At 36.8% G+C, this 27,614-nt stretch overlaps 1 protein-coding gene and 1 pseudogene across 2 annotated transcripts in view; one reads left to right on the top strand and one right to left on the bottom strand.

Annotated features, from left to right (window-relative positions):
* ST6GALNAC5 (ST6 N-acetylgalactosaminide alpha-2,6-sialyltransferase 5) overlaps positions 1 to 27,614 on the bottom strand; it is a 169,337-nt gene that overhangs the window by 120,377 nt on the left and 21,346 nt on the right. The gene's annotated exons all lie outside the window — the stretch shown is intronic.
* On the top strand, positions 12,734 to 14,501 carry LOC309842446 (aspartate aminotransferase, cytoplasmic pseudogene; annotated as a pseudogene). Its single transcript has one exon. The product of its transcript is annotated as an aspartate aminotransferase, cytoplasmic pseudogene (transcript).

Here is a 27,614-nt window from a genome sequence, read left to right as displayed (position 1 = left end):
ATGCTATGGCAAATGAGCAAAATGGCTCTATCTTTTTATACTCCTACCAGCAATGTGTGAGTGATTGCTCCTCTGCATCCTGAACAGCATTTGGTTCTGTCACTAATTTTTATCAAGCCATTCTGGTAGGTGTGCAGTGATACCCCATTGTGGTTTTAATTTGCATTTACTTAATGACTGATAATGTTGAACATATTTTCATGTGCTTATTTGCCATATGCATGTCTTCTTTAGTGAAATGTCTGTTCGTATCTTTCCCATTTCCTAAGTGGATAGTTCTTTTTTTCTTCAGTCCTGAGTTTTGAGAGTTCTTTGCATAGTCAATATAATGATCCTTTGTTGGAAACATGGTTTGCAAATATTTTCTACCAAATTGTATCTTATTTTTCCTTTCTCTCAAATGGGGTCTTTGCTGTGGAAAACTTTTAAATTTTGATGAAATGTAATTTATCAATTTTTCCTTTTATGGATTATGCTTTCACTGTCAAGTCTAAGAACTCTGCCCAGTCCCAGATCCTGAAGATTTCCTCCTAATGTCTTTTCTAGAATTTTTTATTTTTTACATTTTTCCTTAAAGTCTACAATGCATTTTGGGTTATTGATTTATAAGGTGTGGAGTTAAGTCAAAGTTCCCTTCTTTTGCCTAGGAATGTCCTATTTCTCTAGCATGATTTGTTCAAAATGCTATCCTCCCTCCATTAAATAGCTTTCATACCTTTGCAGAACATCGGTTAGGCATATTTGTGTCAGTCTATTTCTGGGGTCTCTACTCTATTCTGATGAAATATGTGCCTATTCCCCCAGAAATACCACACTATTTTGATTACTGTAACTATCTAGTTAGTGACAATATCAGGTAGAGTGATAACTATCATTTCAGCTATTCTAGGGCCTGTGCCTTTTCATACAAATTTTAGAATAAGCTCATCTATGGTTACAGAAAAACCTTGCTTGGATTTTGAAACGAATTGCATTAACCTATTGATCAGTTTGGGGAAAACTCACATCTTTACTATGTTAAGTCTTCCAATCCATAAACACAGTATGTCTCTCCATTTATTTAGGTCTTTTTAAAATTTCTTTTGTCAATAGTTTGTGGTTTTTGGTATACAGGTTCTGTACACGTTTTTGTTAAGTCAATATTAAGTATTTCACTTATTTTGGATTGTCTGTAAATGGCTTTGGGTTTTTAATTTTTAGTTCCATGTGTTCATTGTGAATATAGAGAAATGCAACTGATTTGTGCATATAGATCTTTTTATCCTGTGATGATATTGCAATCACTTACTGGTTCTAGGATTTTTTTTTTTTTTTGATAGATTCTTTGAAATTTCCTCTGCGGATTATCCTGTCATTTGCAGAAAAATAGTTTTTAAACTGTTTTTTTCTTCCCTTTCAATACATATGCTTTTAAAATTTCTTTTTCTTTCCTTGCTTCAGAGGATGCAACTTCCAGAACTATGGTTAAGAAGAGTGGTGACAAATATACTTTTCTTATTTCCCATCTTAGAGGGAAAGCATTCAGTTTTTCACTGTTATATAAGATACTAGCTGTTGTTTTTTTGTAGATATTCTTTATCAACTTGAGTAAGTTCCTCTGCATTCTTAGTTTTGCTGAGAATTTTGATTGTGAATGGGTATAAGGTTTTGTCAAATGGTTTTCTGTGTCAACTGATATGATCGTATGTTTTTCTCCTTTAGCCTACTGATAAGGCAGATTATATTGATTGCTTTTTAAATGGTGAATTAGTTTTACACATCCTGGTTTCCTTTTCTGATACTTTTAAATGACAAATTCAATTTCATTAATGGTTACGGACTATTCAAGTTGAGGCTTGGTAGTTTGTGGTTTTCAAAGGATTGCTGCATTTCTTCTAGGCTGTCAAATTTATAAGTGCAAAATTGCTCATGGTATTCCACTGTGATCATTTTAACAAATGCAGAATTTGTGATATCTCTGCTTTATCCTGGTATTGATGATTTGCGTCTTCTTTCTTTGTACTTTAGTCAGTCTTGCTAGAGGTTTATCAATTTTATTGACTTTTTTTTTCTGAAGAACTAGCTTTTTGTTTTACCGATTTTCCCTTTTTACAATTTCCTCTTCTTTTTTATACTGAAAATCAGCAAGACAGGAAAAGAAGAGCTCTTTTACTCTCTCATTTTCTTTCAGGTTCTTCTTATCTTCCTCTATCTGTTCTTCATTCTTTTTGTGTCCAAGAAAAAAAATCCTTCTTCCAATTTTCAAAAGCTAAGCCATTTATCATAAATTTTGTTTCAGTTTCCTTCTCTGTGGTCATGCCAAATTTGGTAACTTTGCTTCTTTATAGTCCAGCTTCTTCTTGCCCATAAGTCTGTTCCTACCACCATTTCATCCTAAATAAAGTCCCTCAAGCATAACTGACACTAAACTATTGCTTCCCTTCATCATCAAACTTCTTAAGTCTGTAGTTACATCCATTGCCACTAGCACTTCATATTCTATTCATTCTGGCTGTCCCCTATTCTTGACTTTACCCTAATCATGTCTTTTTTAATTTCTGATTCTGCTTGGTGGCTCCTACTTTTCCTGACACTAACCTCTCGATAAATGATGGTTTCCCCTGCTCTGCCTAATTCTGACCCTCTATTCCCTTCTCTGTCTTCTGTCTTCTTGTGACCTCTGCCTACTATCTGTTACCTATGTGACTATGGGTTTTGGTGTCAATCTACTATTTGTGTTTCTGTATTCAAACTCTTCAAGAGAGTATCTGACTAGTTGCCCAGTCACTCTCTAGTACAAACTGCTGGATTGGTCACCTTCATTTTGTAAGATTAGCCCATAGTTGACTTCGGGCTGCCCCTGTTCTCTGATCCAACTAGCTGTGGCTAGCTCAGCAGGGTAGAGTGTGTATGAAGCATGGCTATTATGCATAAAAAGCTTTCCAGAGGTGGTTGGGAGCAGGATCTCTGAAGCATTCAGAATAAACTACGTTTTAACATTCCAGATTATGTATACTTATGGTGCTATTTTTTTAGGTTTTGGCCATTTTTAGTAAAGGAGATCAGTAGACTATTCAATGACAGACATTATATCCAAACTGGCAGGTTTTAAAAAAATAGACCTAAATATCAATATTTTAGTTTAAATTTCTTTATAGTTTCTATGGCACATGATTTTGAAATTCATCAATGATCAGTCATATGTCTCTTTCCCTTTCAGATGTGTAAAAATAAAGGAATCCTCATTAAAAATGGAGTTGGAACACCCTGAAGGGAGAGCTCTCAGACCCCAATGCTAAGACCTCAAACAGTAGGAAGTTTACTTTACATACTACAGCAGGAGTAAGGAAGAATCTCTCCTTGCCCAGCAACAGCTCTGCCCATGAGAAACTGCCACACTCAGCCAATGAGAAACCATCACCAACCAGAACTCTTTAAAACAGTCCCTCCCAATTTCTTTCTTCCTCCGTTAAAGCAAGACTCTCTCCTCTGTTCTCTGGACTTGGATATGGTTTGCCATGCTTTGATTGCCCCAAATTCTATTTCTCTATTCTTGAATAAACTCATTTTTTTTTTTTTTTGTAAAATAGTTGGTGTTTTTGTTTTTAAGGTCAACAGATGTTAAAAAAAATGAGATTAACTCACGAAAAGTCACTGAATTTACAATAGCTTAGATTTTTAAATTTCCAAGTTTTGTTATTTCTTTGTAGAAGGTAAGATTTAAAAATTCACCACTACTTCAAAAGACCGTAATATATAGAGAGCTGACCAGAGAAGCTATTCTAAGATAGTTGACTTTTCTTTCCCGGACATGACATGTATATACTTTCCTTTCTCTCCTTTTTTTTTTCTAATTTACATGTGAAATATAGTCATCACCAGAAAAATGAATACAGCATGTCAAAACAAGGTGAGGACATTATTTCTCACCACTTATTTTTCCACAAATATTTCCATCTTCAAGCTTTAGCACAGCTTTCCACCTTATTTAACGCCATATTTACAGCGTTTTCTCTGATTTTTATTAGCAGTCTTTGGTGAAACTGGTTACAGCAATTTTCTATTATATCTTACACACTGCTAAAAAATTCATTCTTTAGTACTACAGTTCTCATTCTCACTCAAGCTTCAACTCCCTGATTACAAAGTTATTTTAGGGTAAAGATATTCTGAATTTGCCAAGATCATAATGAAAAAAGGTCAGAAGTTTATTTTATTTTATTATTTTTTTTAAAGAACTCTTGACTTCATCTCTGGGAATTCAGCTTAGGTTCAACCTACATTTACTCAGCACTTACAGTGTTAGACACCGGGGATGTTAAAATGAGTTAATACAAGTTCTAAAATCAAAGACCTTATAGCCTAGCAGAGGTGACAGTTGGATATAAGGTTCATTTACACCCAGTGCGACCATGGGTAAATTTCCTGTGGATAACAGAAGAAAGGCACCTTGTCTTTTTGAGAGAGAGCAAGGGTGTTAGAAAAAACTTTTCAGCCAAGAAGATGGCTGAACCATGCCTTACAAAATGAATAGAAACCCCTTGAGGGAAAAAGGCAAGGGATTTGTGAGGTGTGGAAGCAATGCAGGAGTGGGAATTGTATGACAAAATGGTGCATTTGAAAAACTAAAAGCTGATTAGTGCCCCAGAATAACATGGCTACCTGGAGTAGAGGAACTGAGAGGCAAGCATGGCAGATGGGATAGGTTGTCCAAGCTGTGCTTAGCAATTTTCACTCAATCCTCAGGGTGCCAAGGAAGCTCAGAAGCCATTTAAGCTGGGAGTGTTGGGGTCACATTTGTTCTTTAGAAAGATCTCTCAGTTGCAAAGATGCATTTAAAGGGGTAAAATCAGAGGCAAGCAAACCAGTTCAGAAAGTTCTGTACTTGTGATTAAAGAGAAAGATAATGAAGGTCTGAGAACTAAGACATTAGTAAAAGAAGCGGAGAGGTGCTTCCCTGAGGAAGTAAAAAAATAGCATTTTAATGCTATTTTTAGGATCTTAAGTGATACTCTAATAAACCCAACCTATAAATATAAGAAATATGGAGAAGAAAATAAGAAGTGGGCAGAATGGAATCCATATGATCCTTCAGTTATGAGGGAGGCCACTTTACATCAGTAAAACTCATTTTAAATCTCTGCGTGTGTATAATGTGTGTACATAATAGATAACAGTCCACTTAATAGCCATCTGTACTGCTGTCCAGCTAAAGAGACTGTTCATTGTGGTCTAAAGTACCAAAATCTCACAAATGCTCAAGCAGCGAGAACGACAGGAGTGTCCAGTGCTCAGCATGGGAACTCATTCTTCTGGCTTTCCAATACCGATGTGATGGTGAAAGTGACCCCCACATTTAGAAACGTTTTATTGAGTTCTCTTCTTTTCCTCATTTTTCAAACTGTGTTGGAAGTCAGAGAACAAGTTTCAGCACGTGATCAACTTGCCGTTGGGTGTCTTTTAGGAAAAAGACAATTTCTTGATTTCTTTAAAAATAATAACTTTTAGTACGTTACTTAAATAATAAATCACTTACTAAAAATAAGAAAGGAAAAGTTTAAATTATAACTGCATTAAGCAAGCGCAACAGGAGTGTGTTTGTGTGTGTGTGTGTGTGTGTGTGTGTAGGTTGACAGTTAACTTTTTCCAAATAATTTAATCACACTGTATATATTTGTTAGTGATCCTAGCTCAAAAATAGATCAGGAATAAATACAGGACATTTTGACTGTGCTATCTATATTTGGTCCAATTTTTCCTAGCTTGCTTTTTAGCAATGTTCAGTCAGTTTTTGTCCATCACAAATTTTACTGTTTTTTAAATTAATTTATTTATTTTCAGCATAACAGTATTCATTATTTTTTCACCACACCCAGTGCTCCATGCAATCGTGCCCTCTATAATACCCACCACCTGGTACCCCAACCTCCCACCCCCCTGCGACTTAAAACCCCTCTGATTGTTTACTCTGTTTTTTTAAATTCTTTGACTTTATTTTGTGTTGGCTATTTATGCCAGTACTTTCATTATAAACTGAAGGGAAAAATTCCTCTTTGCCTTTGTATATAAGCAAAGAGAAACAGTAAAGCAGACACATAAGCTCTTGGCTTCAGGCAGAGTCAAATAATGAAGTCAAAATTTCCTTTTCTAAATCAAAACTTGTATAGTTGAATAAGGGAGGGCTCAGATCCTTGTCCAACTGACTTTCCACTCACCCTGAAGGAATTCCTAGGGAGATTCCACAATTAATCTAGGAGGATTTAATTGTGATGAAGTGTATCTGAGACTCTACTCAGGATTTGTATATTTTTTCAGTTTGTTCATGATATATTTAATTATATATTTATTATATATATTTATATATAATTTATGTATTATATATAATAAATATATAGTAATTATATATTTATATATTAGTATATATTTATTATATATTATATGTTTACCAACATACTTTGTTAATTCCTATACTAAAATTTTAGTAGCATCTAACACTACAAAGATAATTTATAGGGAAACCATGATAACATTTTCATTTAACAATACATAAGGAAAAACTCGTTTGGATCATAAAGCTGCAGCCAAAATAACATTAAGATACATACTAATTACAAGAACAATACCTCAAAAGAAAGAAAAAGTCTCAAATTTTGCATTGACAAACATAATCCTATTTTTTACAAAGCCAATGACACACCAGCTACATTTTAACTAGTTAAAAGAGAAATACAGAAAAGTTTATTCAAGCTTTGTGGTTTCTCCTTACTGATCACTGAAGATTGCTTCAAAATCCCATCCTGTAATAACTTCATTTACTTTCCAGTGGATACCTAAATCTTGATGTTTAAAGAAGCTTTACTTTTCCCCTGAAAAAGAAAACTTAGACCGAGTTCACAAGAGGAAGACAAAATTTCTGGATCATGAAGTTTCTACTAGTTTCAAACTCTAAGATCAATGTATGATATCTGAGTAGGGTACAAAGAGGTATTTTGTTTTGTTTTGTTTTGTTTTGTTTTGTTTTTTCCCTTCTGAAAGGAACTAAAGTGAAAACAAAAAGATTCTTAGGATGCTGAACAAGGGATGGGTTGCTAACGATTGTGCAAAGGAACTGTGTGAGGTGGCTGAGTCACTTCTTTCCTTGACATGTCATGTTTCCCAGCCTCCCACCTGCAACTTCTGTTTCAGAAACATTTCTGCAGAGCACAAGTATTGGAAATTTTGTTTTCAAATCCAAAATTTGGATTATTTTCTTGGTTCAAAGGCAAAAGATAGCTTTCCTTCTAAAAACTATGAATGCAGTCATTCCACAGGAGATAAATTCTCCATGAATGTTTCAGAGATTTTTTTTTTTTTTTTAATGCTGGTAACTAGAGCAATCTTGTCTTTTAGTAGAAAGCACTTTTTCTCTTCACCTTCCAAATTCTCAAAAACACAAATGATCATTATTACCACCAAGGTATTTTTATGAACATGTTAATATCCTAACAAAGATCCATACTAGTTGCAAGCCTTCCTTGATTGAGCCTATGTGCTTCCAGCATCTTCTAAAATCAAGTGTGGTTCTTTAATTAAAGATGAATGTAACTCAGTAGATGCTCTCTTTATGCAAAGGGAATCCTAGAGCTAATGGGGTTAGCTTTATTAAAGCCTGGTTTTAATCATCTAGTGTTCCAGTGGGTGCTGAATTAGAATTAGGCTATATATATATTTTTTTTTTGGCCTTGACTACTTTCTAAATGTGCTTATTTACCTAATGCATAATCAGAAGAACAAATTTTATGGTCACAGAGATTCTGAAAGGCATATATATCACTACCTGTATCTTTATGTCAACATAAATTTTACAGAATAACCTTTTTTATTTTTATAGATAGAGATGTCAATATTGATAATAAACATCCAGTTCAAGGAATAAATATGTCTTCAAGCTTGCATTGATAACAATCTATAAGAAAGTTGTCTTTAGAAGCATATGATCCTCAGTGTTTTTGTGCTTTATTTATTTATTTATTTATTTGCCAGAGGGAGAGAGAGACACACACACAGAGGGAACACAAGTGGGAGACGGAGAAGCAGGCTTCCCACAGAGCAGGGATCCCAATGTGGGGCTTGATCCCAGGACCCTGCAATCATGACCTCAGCTGAAGGCAGATGCTTAATGACTGAGCCACCCCGCACCCCAGTGTTTTGTGTTTTAAAGTTAATACTGAAACTTTCTTTAAAGTGTTTCACCAGCGATCAAACTGATTATTTAAAACCAAGATGTCCAAATTTCTTAGCGGTCAATACAGGTAAAAGCCAAACCTCTGATCCACATCTAAATAAAAATGTTTGGTTAACTTCTTTGGACAATCAATTCAGACAACTAAAATGCTCTCTCCTGAAATTACTATATTTACTTATTTCCCCCCCCCCCAAAGATTAAAAAAATTATACATCTTTTACCACTGCAATTGTGACATCGCATATCACCACCCACATGCTCTAATTCCATGATTGCATGTATTTACACAAATTATATAATAAGATGCAATTACAATAATTACAGAGGAATAGGCAACAATTGAAAAAAATTACAAATTCCCACTAAATAACACTAACATGATATGAAAATCATCAGACAAACCAATACAAGGAAAGAAACAGTTTTAAGATGAATAAAATAATATAGGGCCCAAAATCCAGCAAACACCTCAGTCTGAACAAACGGAAACATGTTATGCTGGGAAATTTGAAGCTTTTGGTTTAAAAGCCAAGCTCTTTTTCCTTTAATTTTGCTTCCCAGTCCTATAATGTGAATGTTTACCATCTTGACTTTCCTAAACACATGATGACTAGAGGACCTTTTTTTCTTGGTGATTTCTTGTCATTTCAAAGAAAAGATGAAGAATCATTTCTGAAACAATAAAACATGAACACACTACAGACAACTCTGTGGAATTTAGGTAGGAAAAAGCAAGTCCTGCTATGATTTTCTTGTCCTTTTCTCTATAAGCCATCTCCAAGTGTGCATCTCATTTTCAAGGAATTTATGGTCTGAGAATATTGTTTGTCCAGTTTCATTCTCCTTTTTGAAAAGAATATTCCTAAGACAAATAAGGCAACTGATACATTTGAACGCTCTACAAATTGTCTTATAGTGCATTTTATTTGCCTCCCAACATCTCCTTTTGTTTTCTATTTCAGACAAACATCCTTAATATAAAAATTGGGAAGTTTGCCTCTTTTGTTTCTCTTGCAAAGATTTTAGTATATCTGAGACCATGTCTTGCCAGCCTATGACAAAGAAAAATCCATATTCTAACATACCAGAATTCTCTACAAAGGAGCTTATTCATAATTTCCTTATGTTCCAGACACTCATACTATATTTTATGTAATATTTCCAAATATCCCCACAAGATGATCTTTTCTATGAGTCAAATCCTCATTTTACAGATGAACAAACTGAGGCATTGAGAGCCTAAGTATGGAGATAGGTGTCAGAGATAGAAAATAGTACAGCCAAGACTTGAATTCTGGGCTTATCTTCAGCATTTTTATAAACACTTGCTGACTGCTGACATTGCACCAGGTATGAGGCTGTGAGGGTACAAAGATGAATACGACATGGTCACTGCCCTTGAGGCCCTTAATGTCTTGCAGGTTACACAGACACAAACATGAGCAATTTCAATATACAATGGAAAGTGCAGACAGATTGGCCTGGAGAGTTTTTACTATGAAACACGTTTCTTAAGGCAGTATTAGATGCCTCTTGTATTTTACTGTCTAGCAGCAATGGCTTTAATAAACATGGAAGTACAATTTAAAGTAAGGATACATCAGATTCTTTAAGAAATGAAACAAATATATAATTTCAGAAAACAAAACTTCCATGTCTGAGAACATCAGAGACTTACATAAATTGTAAATGCACTGAATCACTGATTAAGTGATGAGTGGAGTGATATCTTCATTCTTTCATTAAGAAATGATCATTAAGGGCTTACTCTGGGCCAGATACTGCAACAGGCCTTGAGGATGCAAGGAAGAGCCAGGCAAGAACCCCCACCCGTTGTAGAACATACAGATACTCAAAGCAACCTGACAAAGTGTGTCAGGTGCCACATGAAGGGAAGGGGGAGGGCAAGTGGAAGTAAATAGGAAAAGCTCTAACCCAGATGTTCCAGAGGCAATGAAGTCTAAACTAAGATTACAGAGTAGCCAAGCAAAGAGGAGGGGTAAGATCCCAGTGGTCTGGGGGCAATCTGGTCTACTAGTGTAAAAGCCTTCAGAAGAAAGAGAGCATGGCAAAAAGGCAATCTGAGAGAAAATTATCTGCTTAGAGCCATGGTAGGAAGGGAAAATAATGAGAATAGGTAGTATCATCGGAAAGAAAATTTACTGCATTAAAATCAGATTTTAGGCTAATGGTGCATATGGGAAATGAACCCTTTCATAGACTCGGCAGGTGGTCTCACATGCTGGAAATATTTTGTGTTATCCTCATAAGAATATAATGCACTAAATTAATGTTTTTAGTGTTAACAAGATATGTGAAAATAATTATAAAATAGGAGGGAGATCGGGACCATTTTAGGATTAAAACTAAGGGGAACTAAGGATATCCACTTAGCTGCAATCCACTAAGTGAAGCCGAGCCAAAGGCTAAGTTCAAATATCTATTCTGTTTGTCCCAATTATGAGATCTCTCTTCCCATGCTGAATAAGAGGCAAAACCTCATGTAAATGAAGCACATAGTAACCACGAATAGGGTAATGTCGGGTAGATCCACGGGGGGCGTCGGAAGACTTTGTGTTCAGGACAAAGTGAGAGATCGTGTGAGGAAGCACTTAGGTGGTACATGGAAGAGGCCACCCAGAGTCTGGCGATATAAGAAACTGTGTAGATGGACTTTCTTTCACCAGTGTCGTAGCAGCTAGTGAAAACCAACTAAATGTCTTGTTACCGTCATCCCACGGAAAGGACCCTTGTCTTAAACTAGGCAATTTTGTGGGTTGGTTTGGGCCTTAGCAAATCTGATAGACAGCTGCCTCAATTGTTATTTCTTTAGCTGCCACCAAAGATAGCTGGGCATCTTCAGAGACAATAGGAACAGGGGGCATCACAGAGACTAAAGTAGTAAGATCATGAGTAATAAGATCATCACTGAATCCAAGCCAGAAACCCAGCAACTAGACACGAGAGTTGAGTTTTAGAAAGATGCTTCTGGTGGTAACAAATTGAAGAGGGCAAAGGAATGGATGGCTATAGGAAGGCTAGTTAGGAAAATGTCAAAGGGGTCAATGGAGGAATGATGGTGGCCTCCTCCAAACAGGTAAGTGTTGGAGATGCACGAAGTGGGTGGCTTCAGGAGGTACATGGGAGGGAACTGGCTGGAAGGTCCCACTAGCATGGTAGATGGCAGAATCCAAGTATGATACCTAGACATAGGATTTTGTAAACTGGTTTAGCAACGGTTAATAAAAAGTAAAAATAGTAAAGGGCCAATTTTGGGGGGCAGGAGAAGACCGAGATGATGAGATCTATTTTGAACATGTTGAATTAGGGTACCTGTGGGACATTCAAGGGGATGTGCCGAGTAAAGTAGTTGGATATGCAGACCTGCCACTTAGGAGAGAGAGCTGGGGTGAAGACACAGGTGTTTTGCATTAGTTATGCACATTTCTAAGCAAAGGGAGGCAAGTTCAAGTTCCAAACAGACACACCTTACTACTTAAGAGCACTTTCTGTTTATACTCCATCTTATCAATCAGAACTGTCTTCATTAAATTCTTGTCATGCCTGTACTCAACAGTCAAAAAATTATGGGAGAAATACTACATTTAATGATAGTATTCCTCTAAAATTCAACACTTTAAGTGGCATTAATTCTCCCTTCCCATCTTGTAAAGACTTTAAAGAATAATTATCTGATGAGGAAGTTCAAAAGTTCAGATATTATTTTAACTGCTTTTCTCCATTTAAATTCTTCCTTCACCTTTTGCAACTGTCATGAACAACGCTGCACTTTATTTCCTTCATGGAGGAAATGATTCCTGAGAAGTGCTGCCAACAAAAACCAGTGTGAGAAACCTTAATGAGAGTGGCTTTATTCTAGCTCTCGGAAAGCCCACTTTGGTGGGGGTGCATGTGTGTGTGTGTGTGTGTCACTTTTCTTGTCATATTCTCTGTCTCAAAAGGGCTTTTAACTTAGCTATATCATTGTGCCATAGAAAGGAATTTTGGCAGGCCATTTTTTTTTTCACATTGGAAAAAAAATGTGAAAATTGGATTTTTTTTGTTGCTAGATAGTTTAAATATCATTTGCTGCTGTTCAGTTAAGAAAAAGAGAAAGAAAGGACTCATTGTGGCTTTTCCTCCCACAAAGTGATGAATACATTTAAGACCAGAGCATTCTGCTTCCTTTCAAGCAGTTAAGTCATGCTAATTTTCTGTATGCTTATGAAAATGGTAGTTCTGCCACACTAGAGAAGGTACCTTTCTCAATCAACACCAGCTAAAACTCACTGGGCTCTAAGGAAGGATTGCAGCAAATGAAAGAGATGAATGTATCACTCACTCTCACCCAAGCTCCCTGATATGTCACACTAACTGAAACGTGCCCTAGCACATTTATTGGAAAGATTTTTCTTAATAATCCATACACGAACTTCAATCTGCAAAAGACCAATTTAGGAAAGTTAGGTTCTATTCAATGAAAATAACATTTCAATATAGAACAGTAGTTTTGGGGCTAGGTGAAGGTGAGAGTCTCCTCCAGTCGCCGTGTCTAGACCAGACCCAGTGGCTCCAGACGCAGGGTGAAAGCTCTCGCCTGTCTCAAGCTCTCCTGCCATGGCGCCTCCGTCTGTGTTCGCCGAGGTTCCGCAGGCCCAGCCGGTCCTGGTCTTTAAGCTCACTGCTGACTTCTGGGAGGATCCGGACCCCCGAAAGGTCAACCTGGGAGTGGGAGCTTATCGCACAGATGACTGCCAGCCCTGGGTTTTGCCAGTCGTGAGGAAGGTGGAGCAGAAGCTCACTAATGACAGCAGTCTGAACCATGAGTACCTGCCTATCCTCAGCCTCAGTGAGTTCCAGACCTGTGCTTCCCGCCTGGCCCTCGGGGATAACAGCCCAGCTATCCAGGAGAAGCGGGTTGGAGGTGTGCAGTCTCTAGGGGGGACAGGGGCACTCCGAATTGGAGCCAAGTTCTTAGCCCGATGGTACAATGGAACCAACAACAAGGATACACCTGTCTATGTGTCCTCACCAACCTGGGAGAATCATAATGGTGTGTTTTCTGCTGCTGGATATAAAGACATTCAGTCCTATCACTATTGGGATGCAGCGAAGAGAGGACTTGATCTCCAAGGTTTCCTGAATGATCTGGAGAGTGCCCCCGAGTTCTCCATCTTTGTCCTCCATGCCTGTGCTCACAACCCAACTGGGACTGACCCAACTCCGGAGCAGCAGATCGCGCCCGTCATGATACGCCGGTTTCTTTTCCCCTTCTTTGATTCAGCCTATCAGGGCTTTGCATCTGGAGACCTAGAGAAAGATGCCTGGGCCATTCGCTATTTCGTGTCTGAAGGATTTGAGCTCTTCTGCGCTCAGTCCTTCTCCAAGAACTCCGGGCTCTACAATGAGTGAGTGGGCAATCTGACCGTGGTTGCAAAAGATCCTAATAGCATCCTGTGGGTCCTTTCCCAGATAGAGAAGATTGTGAGAATTACTTGGTCCAACCCTCCTGCTCAGGGCGCACAGATTGTGGCCTGTACCCTCTCTAATCCTGAGCTCTTTAAGGAATGGACAGGTAATGTGAAGACAATGGCTGACCGGATTCTGACCATGAGATCTGAACTCAGGGCACGCTTAGAAGCCCTCAAGACGCCTGGAACCTGGAACCACATCACTGAACAAATTGGAATGTTCAGCTTCACTGGCTTGAACCCCAAGCAGGTTGAATATCTGGTCAACGAAAAGCACATCTACCTGCTGCCAAGTGGTCGGATCAACATGTGTGGCTTAACCACGAAAAATCTAGATTATGTGGCTACCTCCATCCATGAGGCGGTCACCAAAATCCACTGAAGAAGCAGCACCCGAACCAGCACCACCAAAGCTGCCCTCTGTCCCGTGTGTTCCCTGCCTGCGCCAGCCTTGCTCTGTGTGTTGTGGATAAGACACTCCGGAGGACTGGAACTGGCTCTGGTGAGGTGGCCTCTGGTTAAGGCGGCCCCGCACAGGGCAACATCCCTTGTCAAGGAACGGGGGCCTGGGATCAGAGCCTCTTAGGAGGCCAGAGTAAATCAGGTTTTTATTTAAGAAGAATAAAAAGGTACTTTGATCATGAGAGGTAGTTATCTTGCTCCCTCACTAGAAGCCAGAATGTTACCTCTGTCGCTCCTGTGCTCTGTGTATTGCTTGACTCTGCACAAAATCCTGCCCCAAAGATCAAGTTGTCTGAAGAGCCAACTGTGATTGTGAGTGTTGGCTGTGTCATTAAAACTTGTCATCTCCAAAAAAAAAAAAAAAAGTAGTAGTTTTGTATTTATAACCAGAAAAATTATTTTTATTCATTATCAAAGCACAGAATTTTTAGTTTTTCACTGAACACAAAGTGAGATCCCCTCCCCAATTCACAGTTTGAAGAACCATGACCCGACAGTTACTAATTACATTTCTTATTGAAAGATTGAGCATGATTCCTGATTTGGACATAATTACACTGTGGCGAAATATACTGTCCTCTACTCCATGTGCCCTCCCATCTACATCTCCTATCTCCATTGAACTCTAGTTGGGATGGGAGGATGTCTGAGCAGCCTTCCCAATGTGGCAGAATGGCCATTACCACCGTTAACCTGACATTTAGGAGAACGGCTGGACAGTTTGGTTCCAAGATAATAAAAATGAAATGGATAAGATGGAAAGGGTCTGTTTTTTTGCATGCTCAGGAAATGCCCCATAACTCTGATTCCTGTAAGTGATATCCCTCCACTGCATCCTTGGGCAAATTCTCTACCTCTGCATGAGAGAGAAACGTGATTTACAGCTTAACTCTACAGAAAATAAACAAAGCTTTTCAAAGTTTTTTTTTTTCCCCCACTTTTAGCAAAGTATAACTTGCATAAAGAAAGATGCATAAAGAAAGATATTATGGCTCAATGAATTTTCACAAAGTAAACATACCCATGTCAACAGCCCCCGGCCAAGAAACGGAACATAGTCAGCACCTCAACAGCCCTTCTTCCTCTGCTTTCATTCACAGCTCCCACCAAGACAAACACTAATCTGTCTTCTCACAACATGGATCAACTGAGTCTATTTTTGAACTTTATTTAAAGAGATCATATAGTTTATATCTTTGTGATTGATTCTTTTCCTTCACCATTAAGTTTGTGAGATTCAACAACATTTTGTGCTGTTGTAGTTGGTTCATTCTTGCCGCCCTATGGCATTCCAGTTTGAATATACCACAATTTATCTGTTCAGTTAAAGATGGATATTTGGGGCTATTATAACTAGTTTTGCTAGAACATTCTTGTACATGTGTTTTAATGAATGCATTGATGCCTGTCACATGACTCAACAACTGTAAATTTAAATCCCCTCCCTTTGCTTCTCCCACTGAGTCTAATATAGTCCTCCTTTCCCAGTCCTGAAAAGACCAAATTTCGTTAGGACCTCAAGGACATGCATGGTAGACTTTTGCTCTTTTTACCATCTGGCATTTTTTACCCTTGTTCTGGGAAAAGTACGACTCATGTATTCAGATGGAACTTCTCCCCCAAAACAGGCAAAGAGCGTGTGGCCTGGCTCTAAGCCAATAGAGAGTCACATTCCTGTTTTATTTTTATAACACCTTTTTGGAGATAACATTCATATATTTAATTCGTATACCATACAATTCACTGGTCTAAAGTGCACATTCAGTGTACTTTTCAGAGATATGCAAAACCATCACCACAGTCAATTTTAAAACATATTTATCACTTCAGAAAGAGTACCCTTTAGCTGGCACTCTCCCATCTACCTCCCTCTTAATCCCCAAACCTAAGATCTCACGAATCTACTCAGTTTCTATGGATTTTTCTATTCTGGACACTTCATAGAAGTGGAATTCTAGAATATGTGGTCCCTGGTGAGTGGCTTCTTTATCTTAACATAATGGTTTCATGGTTTCACAGTTCAGCCATATTGAGGCAGGAATCAGTACTTCATTCTTTTTATAGGTGAATAATATTCACTTGTATGAATATGCCACATGTTGTTTATCCATTCATCAGCTGATTGACATTTTGATTGTTTCCATCTTTTTGGCTGTTATGAATAATACTGCCATAGACATTTGTGCACAAGTGTTTTGGTAGCTAGACATTATCATTTATATTGGTAAATACCTTAGAGTGGAACCGTGGGACATATGGCAACTCTGTATGTAACTATTTGAGGAACTGCCAATTTTTCAAAATGGTAGCACTCTTTTACATTCCAACCAGCAGTGTGTGAGGGTTCTACTTTCTTTATATTCTTGCCAACACTTATTTTCTGTCTTTTAGAATATAGGTATCCCAGTGGGTGTAAAATGCTCTCTCATTGTGGTTTTGACTTACATTTTGCTGATGACTAATGAGGTTGGGATCTTTTCATGTGTTTGTTGTTCATTTGTATATCCTCTTTGGAGACATGTATCATTTCCCTATTTTTAATTGGAATATTTTTCCATTTTATTGAGATATAAGTGTTCTTTACATATTTTGGATAGAAGTCTTATCAGAAATATGAGTTGCAAATATCTCCTCCTATTTCATGGGATGTTGTTTTACTTTCTTGACAGTGTTCTTAGAAGCATACAAAATTTTAACTTCAATGAAGAACAACTTATTTTTTTCTTTTGTTGCTTGTACTTTTGTTGTCATGCCTAAAAATTCATTGTCAAATCCAAGGTCATGCAGATTACTGTTTTCTTCTAAGAGTTTCATAGACTTACATTTACAGGCATTTTACATTTAGGTCTTTGATCCATTTTGAGTTAATTTTCTTATGTGGTGTGAGGTTAGTGTACAATTTCATTCCTTTAACATGTAAATATCCATCCAGTCATCCCAACATTTTTTGTTGAAAAGAGTATTCTTTTTCCATTGAATGGTGTTGACATCCTTGTTAAAACCAGTTGGCCATTGACATATGGATTTAATTTTGTACTGCCAATTACATTTCACTAATACATAGGTATTAGTAACTCACTGTCTTGATTATTCTTACTTTATGGTAAGTTTTAAAATAGAAAAATTTTAGAACGTTAAAGCCTCTAACTTTTTCTTTTTTTTCAAAATTGTTTTTGGCTTTCTGGTTCCCTTGCAATTACATGAATTTTAGAATCATTGTGTCAGTTTGTGTGGAGACACCACTGGGATTCCAATAGGTACTGAGTTGAATTGGAAGACTAATTTGGAGAGTACGGTCATCTTAACAATATAAAGTGTTTTGATCCATAAACATGTTTTCCACTTATTTAGGTCTTCTTTAACTTCCTTCAAAAATGTTTTATCATTCTCAGAATATAAGTTTTGCATTTTTTAAAGATTTTATTTATTTATTTGACAGAGATCACAAGTAGGCAGAGAGGCAGGGAGAGAGGGAGGAGGAAGCAGGCTCCCTGCTGAGAAGAGAGCCTGATGTGGGGCTTGATCCTAGGACCCTGGGATCATGACCTGAGCCGAAGGCAGAGGCGCCCTCAGCCACCCAGGTGCCCCAAGTTTTGCATTTCCTTTGTTAAACTTATTCCTAAGTATTGTCTACAGATTATATTTATTTACTCATTTAGAGAGAGAATGTGAGTGGGGATACAGTGGAGGGAGAGGAAGAGAGAGAGAATATCAAGCAGATTCCTTGCTGAGTACAGCGTGGGACACAGGGCTCACTCTCACAACCTGGAGATCATGACCTGAGCCAATGTCAAGAATCAGACGCTCAACACACTGAGTTGCCCAGGCTCCCCTATTCCTAAGCATTTTTTAATGCTATTATAAATGGAACTGTTTCCTTCATTTCTTTTTTATATTGTTCATTGCCAAGTATAAAGAAATAGAATTGATTTTGTATATTGATCTTGTATCTTGCAACCTTGCTGAACTCATTTATTAGTTCTAACAGTTTTTAGTGTATTCCCTAGGATTTTCTTTACATTACAGATCATGAGTCCCTAAAAAGAAAGAAAGAAAGAAAGAAAGAAAGAAAGAAAGAAAGAAAGAAAGAAAGGCAATCACAATCACAATAAAGAGGGAACCAGTTAATTTCAGTGTATCATCTTCTAACAATTTTTTGGAGATGAGAGAATAACACCCTCTGACCCTGAGAGAAAATCTATAAAGGAATTAAAAGGAGAAGTGATGTATTACCCTGTTTTCTCAATTTACTGTAAAATAGGACTGGGGGGAAAATCAAGCGTAACCTCCTGCAATTAGAAATAGATTACTCTATTTTAAATGGCCACCTAATAAACACATTGAAGAGAAATTAAAAATTAACTATATAATAAGGTAAGAAAGCGAAATTCAAATTAATAAAGACACTGAGGAAAAAAGAAAAAATAGTAAGATTTTATTTGCTGCACCAGGCAAAAGGTCAGGAAAACGTTATCCAGTTCAGTAAACCAATGCAGTGGAGTTTCTCGCCAAGCAGCAAATCCATAGCCAGAACAAAACATTTCTCATTCAGTAGATCTTATATTCCCAAAGTACCCTGTTCTCTTGTTACTCGTTATTTCTCATCAGTTTCTGAATGTACCAAAATTTATCCTCATGTTTCCTAGATACAGTGTTTGATGACTGGTAATAAAAGCGCTAAAATGATACTACAGTAGACTAGGAGAATATATATCACCACAGGCTGGCCTGAGTTTTTCCACATAAAAACCTAGGTTTTAACCATACTCACAGTGGCGAATACTGCCCGACTGGATAGAGGTAAACCCAACCCTGGGCTGAGGCCATCTCAGCGCTGCTGGCTCACAGCAGGTGCTGCGAAAGGACATGGGTATGCCTTAGCAGCCAGAACAACCAGGCTCCTTTCAACCCTAAGTGCAACCCAAACAATGGCCAGTATGACCTTTTTCAGTCTACCAAAAGGACTTTAAGGACTAAGGAAGTAAAATATAGCAAATGAATACACAATTCTTTGTGTCCTTGAAATACTGCTTTTGATAGATATGCATAAAAATACCAAATATTTATTTCCTCAGAAGAAAATGTTGGAATTCATGAACCACAAGCACTTATTGCAACTATTCCAATTCCTCAACCTCCATGTTCTAAAGCAAAACATCTTCTCACTCAAGGCTACGGAGGAATCTCAGAAAATACTTACTTGAAAACCACACTGACATCTAATGAAGCTAATAATGCGCTGACTGTAAACATCATCATATTCTTCCCTAAAACACTGATGTTCTGGACCAATATTAATCCGTAAATCTGTTCACAATTCATTATCTGAATTAATTATATATTCTGATAATTCTCAACAAGCCAGTATTATTAAGCTACAGAAGATATTGACAACAGATGTGTCTATATGTGATTTTTTTAAATCATGGAGGAAATAAGAATCATGTTTAAGAAAAATTATTCCTATTTTTAAGGCATAAAAATGAAATATTTGAAATGATTACTTTTATCAATTTGCTCAGCTTGGAAACTAAGCTGACCATTTTCTTACTTCCATTTTGTTTGACAGCATGATCAGCTGCTTTGATCAGGTAAAAATACAAATATTTCGCTCCACCTTCTAGTAGATTTGATAAACATTTTCTTTTGCAAAAGTATGCTTTAATTCTGGGCTAATATGAAACATTTCTTCAAGTATGGACTATTTCTACTATATTATAATCTATATAACCTTTAATAATTGAAGTTAGAAATATACTAATTGTGAGGGAAACCCTAAGATATAATCATGTAACTTCACATCTCAAATTTCAATACTTACCCCCATCCCAACCCACAGTTATTACACATCTACTACTTACTAGCTTCATAACATTTTATCATTCATTTATTTTTAACTTTTTTGGATGATTGAAGTTTTTTTTTACATTGAGATAAATTGGATATAGTATATATGTAATAATTTATATAATTGATATATAATTGAGACCTATAATTGATATATAATACTGTGTAATTTTAAGGTATACCATCTGTTGATTTGATATACCTCCTTGATTTGATATATATCCTGCAATTATATATATATAATACACTGCATATATAATAATATATAATACAGCACATATAAATCCTGCTAATATAATATAATATATACCACTATTATAGTATAATACTATGCAATATATACAAATATATATATTTAACACCTCCATGTCACATAGTTATCATTTCTTTTTTGTAGTGAGAACATTTTATATCTACTCTCTTAGCAACTTTGAAGTATATAATATAACATTGTTGACTATAATCCAAGTTTTGTGCACTAGATCATCAGAATCTATTCTCTTCTAACTGTAAGTTCATACCCTTTGATCAACTTCTCCCCAATTTCTTCACCCCACCCCAAGCCCCTGATAACCACAATTCTACTCTGTTTCTAAAAGTTTGGCTTTTTTAAGATTCTTTATCTAAGTGCTATCATACAGAACTTTCTCTGCTTGCCTTGTCTCACTTAGCATAATACCCTCAAGGTCCATCCATATTGTCACAAATGACAGGATTTCCATCTCTCTCATGACTGAGATTCCATTTTTGTGTGTATGTTGTATACACACACCACACACACATATACACAGCACATCTTCTTCATCCGTTCATCCATTGACAGATACTTAAATTGTTTCCATATCTTGGTTATTCATATCTTAAATAATGCTGCAATGAATATGGAAACAAATATTTTTTTATATCCTGTTGTTTTTTCCTTTGTATATAGGGATTTATATATCCATATATAAATGGGATTACTGGATCATATGGTAATTCCATTTTTTAAAAAGATTTTACTTATTTGACACAGAGACAGAGTGCACATAAACAAGAGGAGCAGCAGGGAGAGGGAGAGCTAGAAGCAGGTTCCTCACTGAGCAAGGAGCCCAATGCAGGGCTCCATCCCAGGACTCTGCGATCATGACCTGAACTGAAGGCATATTCTTAACCAACTAAATCATTCAGGTGCCCCTACTTTTTCTATTTTAGAACAGCGCTCAAGTGTTCCTTTTCCTCCAAATCCCTACCAACACTTGTTATTCCTTCTTTTGATAACAGCCATTATAACAAATGTCAGGTAATATCTCATTGTGGTTTTGATTAGAATTTCCCTGATGATTAGTGATGTTGAGCATCTTCTCATGTGCCTGTTGGCCATTTGGATGTCTTCTTTGGAAAAATGTCTATGCAGTTTTTTTAATTGGACTGCTTTTTTTTTTTTTTTGTTACTGAGTTATATATATATTTTAGATAGTAATCCCTTATCAGATACATGGTTTGAAAATATTTTCTCCCATTCTGCAGGTTGCCTTTACATTTTGTTGACTGTTTCTCTTGCAGTGCAGAAGCTTTTAGTGTGATAAAGTCCCACTTGATTTTTGCTTTTGTTGTGTTGTGTGTGCTTCAAGAACTTGTTGTCAAGATGAATGTCAATAAGCTTTTTCTCTATGTTTTCTTTGGAGACTTATGGTATTGTTGAAGTCTTTAATCCATTCTGAGTTATTTCTTTCTGAGTGGTGTAAGATAGAGGTCCAATTTCATTTTTCTGCATGTTGTTATGCAGTTTCCCAAACACCATGTATTGAAGGTGTTGTCCTTTCCCCACTGGATATTCCGGGTACTCTTGTCAAATATTAGCTGACTGTACATGTATGGGGGGGCTATTTCTGGGCTCTCTATTCTGTTCTGTTGGTCTCTGTGTCTCTTTTTACGCCAGTACCATACCATTTTGATTACTAGAGCTTTGTAGTATAGTTTGAAATCAGGAAGTGTGATGTCTCCGGTTTTCTTCTTTCTCAGGATTGTTTTGGCTATTCAGACTCATTTGTAGTTCCAAATTTAGGATTGTTTTTTTCTATTTCTGTGAAAAATGCATTGGAATTTTGATAGGGACTGTACTGAATCTCTAGATGGCTCTGGGTAGTGTGGACATCTTGGACACTATTAATTCTGACCTATGAATGCAGAATATGTTTCTATTTATTTATGTTTTCTTCAATTTCTTTCATCAAAGTCTTGTTAGTTTTCACTGTATGGATCTTTCACTTCCTCAGTTAAATTTATTACTGCCTATTTTATTGTTAATACTGTTGTGAACGGGATTGTTTTGTTTCTTTTTCAGATGTTTTGTTATTAGTGTGTAGAAACAACTGATTTCTGTTTTCTGTATGTTGATTTTATATCACACAACTTTACTTAATTTATAGGTAAGTTCTAACATTTTAAAGAGTGCATTAACTGTGGAGACATCACCACCTTCACTCATGAAGTGGCAATACTGACAGATTCAGTAAGATTCCACAGTAAGATTCCCTTACTGTGGAAGGTAAGAGGTTTTTTTTTTTTTTCATCTTAAGTGTGGCCTCAATCACCAAGTGACAAGTCACAATGGAGTTCCTATAAAGTCCACAGGGAAGACTACTGAACACAGTGGGAGACAAAGTTTCCCTGCTTAAATTTCTCCCTCGCCTCTTGTGTGCTCCAAACATCTTTGTCACATGGTATCATTAACTACAGCTGGTTAATTTTTGTCATGACTCTCAACATAAAACTCCTTAGCATCCCAAATACTGCTGCCACAGGGGCACTGGCCAGGCAGGGGGTATACTCTGTGCCCTGGAATGGGCTGTTCAGCTTGACAGAAGGTCAGTTACCACGAGACCTCATCCATGTAGCTCCAAAGTAGATTCAAAGCAAACTTTTAAAAGTTTCATGATGATTCAGTTTGTTTCGGCTTCCAGGAAGGTCATGCGGGAAACTTTGGGGACTTCACAGATTTTAGAAAGCCAAAAGGTACAACAAAATTACAGTTTCTGATACAAATGCTTTCCATGATAGCATTGTCTTGAACCTCTTTCAAAGGTAAAGAAAAATTTAAAAGCCTCCCACCCATGACTGATTTGAAAATGTTTACATTTGTATGCCATGACCACATTTCAGGGTTAAAGAAAATCTGAATATAACTAGCATCTTCCATGTTAATGGCTAACATTTCCTGAGTGCTTTTTATGTTCCAGGTATTGTATTAAAGGAGTAACATTGATTATCTTATTAAATCCTTCCAATAACCCATGAGGTAAATACTGTTACTCCTTACACATTCTGGAGGTAATTGAGCCTCAAAAATAATTGATTACTCCAAATCACAACTAATGAACGGCAGATCTAGGACTGAAATCTGTTCTCTGTCTCCAAAGATGGTACCCTTAAGCATTATGCTATAATTTTCCTTTTCTGCCTTCTTTAACTCACCTCTTCTCTCCTTTTACCACTTTGCCACAGTGTGTCATCACGTGATTCCATCTTTCTCTGGTATGAGGGATGGAATCCAAGTTTGTCCATCCATCTGTCTCTCTGTCCATTCCTTCCTCTTTTCCTTCTTTCCTTCTTCATCAACCAACTTCTACTAAACACTCTTTGCCAAGCTATTCTCTGAGAGCTACGTCTTCAAAGCTCAGGCAATTCTTAAGGGCAGGACCTACTTTTTTTTTTTTTTGCATTGTGCTATTCCTTCTGCTTGCCAAGGCTACGGATATAAATTAAGCAGGGACTACATGAACGATATTTAGAACAAATCCCACTGTCTAGGAACCTCATGTACTTGGGGCTGCAACAATGAATCTGGATGCCCTAGCAAATGATAACTGCTGCTGAGAGTAAAAAAGTTATGGTGGACGACAGACACATGTTGATTCATTTTCAGGAAAGTCTATTTAACAACTAGAGACACCCATTACTTCATTGAATATTTGATCTTCCTCCCTATCTGCACAACTTAAAATGAGAGGTGCCAAAATTTAAATTAGAGGTTTAATTATGTGTGTTGGGGTTATCATGTGCACTTCATGCTGATCCATTTGTTTGTTGCTTTAAGGACTCCAGGTATGGGAAAGCAGACTTTTTTCTTTGCTCATAACTTTCCTCTGTATCAGCTACAAATGACCCTTCTACTTTAAAAAATATGCAATTGTGTGATTTTGCTTACGGGTATTCTGTCCTCCCACCTGAGACATTGATTGTTTTATTAAAGAATGAGATTAATTTGGATGGAATATTTAATACACATTCAGATGCTTCTAGAATTGAAGGGAAAATCTGAGACACTGCTTTGGCTCTATTCATAAAGATTTGTAACAGAAACCGCATTTGTCTTCACTGTTTAAAAGTGATGGTGACTCCCTTCCAGGGTAAATGGAAAATCACTGTGAGTAAAGAAAACCAAAGTCCTAAACGTAACTCTCTCTATTTAAGATCTACCTTATGGTTTTGCTGCATAATGCAAAATGCAATCTTTTGAAACAACAGCAACAAACAAAAAAGCCCTAAATAACAACAGTAGCAATAAATGAGACAAGGTCTTTTTCTCCATCCTAGTCCATAGTAACACTCTCATGGGAGTATTTTCATTTGAGATTGTCATGTACAAGTTGTGAAATCAAGCTTCCTGCAAGCGTGAGCTTTGAGAGACCCGAGAAATTTTACAACCTTTTAACTACTTACTCAACAGTGTACAAAGCAGAACTATTCTTGGTCCATATAAACCAAATAAACTCTCGGTTGCACAGGCATTTTGACAGGACTTTTGGAAATAACAGACCATGAGTCTTTTCTCTGACCATTGATAATCACTGTCCATGTCAGTCTTAAGCATGTAGGAGCTAGGGACAATATACCTACAATTATTGATGCAACAGAGTTGAGAGTCCACAAATAAACTCTTATATTTGTGTTCAAATTATGTTTGACAAAGGTGTAAAGGCAATTGGATGGAAGAAAGAAGAATCTTTTCAAAATGATGCTGAGATAACTGGATAATATCCAAGAGATAATTAATTTGGACCCCTATGTCACGTCATATACACAACTAATTCAAACTGAATCATAAACATAAATATAAGAGCTAACACTATAAAGCTCTTAGAAGAAAACAGAGGAGCAAATCTTTAAGATCTTGGATTAGGTTACGGTTTTTTAAATATGGCACCAAAAGTACACATGGTAAGAGAAAAAAAGAGATAAACATGTCATTAAAATTACAAACTATGTTTCATTAGGTTGATGTAAACAAAAACCACAATGAGACAAGGAGACAATACTTCCCACCCGCTAGCGTAAAATGAAAAAAAAAAATGACAAACATTGGCAAGGATGTGAACACATTTAAACCCTCCTATGTTTTGGACACACTTGAACCCTCATATGTTGCTGGTTGAGATTGTAAAGCTATGCAGCCTCTTTGGGAAACAGTCTGGCAGTTCCTCAAAAGGTAAACCCTGGATTATCATATGATCTAGCAATTCTCCTTCTTGGGAATATTCCCAGGGAAAAAATGCAAGCATGTGTTCACACAAAATCTGTACTTGAATATTCATTATTAGTTATTTTTAATGGCCAAAAAGTGGGAAAACCCAATGTCAAACTGATGAATGGGTAAATAAAATGTGGTATGGCCCCATAAGGGAATATTAGTCAACAATAAAGTAGGAAGAAGTTCTAATACATGAATGAAGTTTTAACAACTGTGTGTTAAGTGAAAGAAGCCAGTCACAAAGGACCAAATATTGAATGATTTAATTTATATGAAATGTCCAGAATAGGTAATCGTAGAGATAAGGTTTAGATTGGTGGTTGCCCTGGGATTAGAGGCAGAGAATGAGGAGTGATTGCTAATGAGCATGGAGTTTCTTTTAGGAGTGATGAAATATTCTAAAACTAGATTGCGGTAAAGACTGCACAGTCCCAATAGGCTAACAACCATTGAACTATGTACTTTAACAGGGTGAATTATATATGAATAAAACTGTTACTAAAAATCTAATCAGATCAAAAAATATTTATTGAGCATTTGCTTAAGTGCCTGCTTTTAAAAAATATATCAGGAGCTCCAAGTTAGAGTTCTAAGTGTACCTAGTTGAGAGTCCAGAAGATAAAATTTTGTCACACAAGAATTTTTTGACAGCCAGCCAAACTGAAAAGTATTTAAGAATGTCAGCTAGGCAAGAAACCAGAAATTTCATCTACCAATCTATTCTACTGAAAAAGTGACTTAAATGTATTTTCCATCCAAATGAGACAAAGAAAAATTAACACAATGATTTGTTTGGGGCAAAAATGACAGGAAGGTCTTTTCTTATCTGATTTAAATGCAAAGTTAGAAATCCTATCATGGATTATATTTTCTTGTGGGTGTTTTGGTTTGGGGGTAAGATTGGCCTTAACGTTCTTCAGTTGTTCCATTTAAGATTTTCACTCCACTCAAAGAACTAGATCCTATTTTTTCTTTAAACTCTAGGCTGTAGATGAAATATCTTGTTTTTTTTTTTTTTTAATTTTTTTATTTTTTATAAACATATATTTTTATCCCCAGGGGTACAGGTCTGTGAATCACCAGGTTTACACACTTCACAGCACTCACCAAATCACATACCCTCCCCAATGTCCATAATCCCACCCCCTTCTCCCAAACCCCCTCCCCCCACCAACCCTCAGTTTGTTTTGTGAGATTAAGAGTCACTTATGGTTTGTCTCCCTCCCAATCCCATCTTGTTTCATTTATTCTTCTTCTACCCACTTAAGCCTCCATGTTGCATCACCACTTCCTCATATCAGGGAGATCATATAGTTGTCTTTCTCTGCTTGACTTATTTCACTAAGCATGATACGCTCTAGTTCCATCCATGTTGTTGCAAATGGCAAGATTTCATTTCTTTTGATGGCTGCATAGTATTCCATTGTGTATATATACCACATCTTCTTGATCCATTCATCTGTTGATGGACATCTAGGTTCTTTCCATAGTTTGGCTATTGTGGACATTGCTGCTATAAACATTCGGGTGCATGTGCCCCTTTGGATCACTACATTTGTATCTTTAGGGTAAATACCCAATAGTGCAATTGTGTTTGATGATCGTTGATACTGTTCTGTTCCAACACTTCCTAAAAATGGCTATTAAAAAAAAAAATAAGGTGCCTGAATAGCTCAGCCGTTTAAACTTCTGCCTATCACTCGGGTCATGATCTCAGGGTCCTGGGATCCAGCCCTACATCAGGCTCTTTGCTTAGCAGGGTGTCTACTTCTTCCTCCGCTCCCTGCCCCACCGCCACCGCTTGCACCCTCGCTCTCTCAAATAAAATCTTTAAAAAATTTTTTGGTTGAGACATGCTGCTAAAATAATTACTGAACAAAATATTTTTGCCTTCCACAAATAGAAGTCTGCATAGTGGAGAGTTTAATTGTTTAAAATATATATGGTGAAATATTATATTTTTAAAACTTAGATTGGATGGCATGAGAATTTAGATTTTGCTATAGAAAGACTTGATATTATTTGCTGCCAATCTTTTTATATAATCCTCCACTCTTCCATTTGTTAGTATCTTTTAACTATGTTTAAATTGATACATACAATATAATTTTATCTATGT

Source organism: Mustela nivalis (genome assembly GCF_964662115.1).
Source record: "Mustela nivalis genome assembly, chromosome: 10".
Lineage (NCBI taxonomy): Eukaryota > Metazoa > Chordata > Mammalia > Carnivora > Mustelidae > Mustela > Mustela nivalis.
The sequence above is the reverse complement of the archived record's forward strand: the minus strand, read 5'-3'. Positions and strand labels throughout refer to the sequence as shown.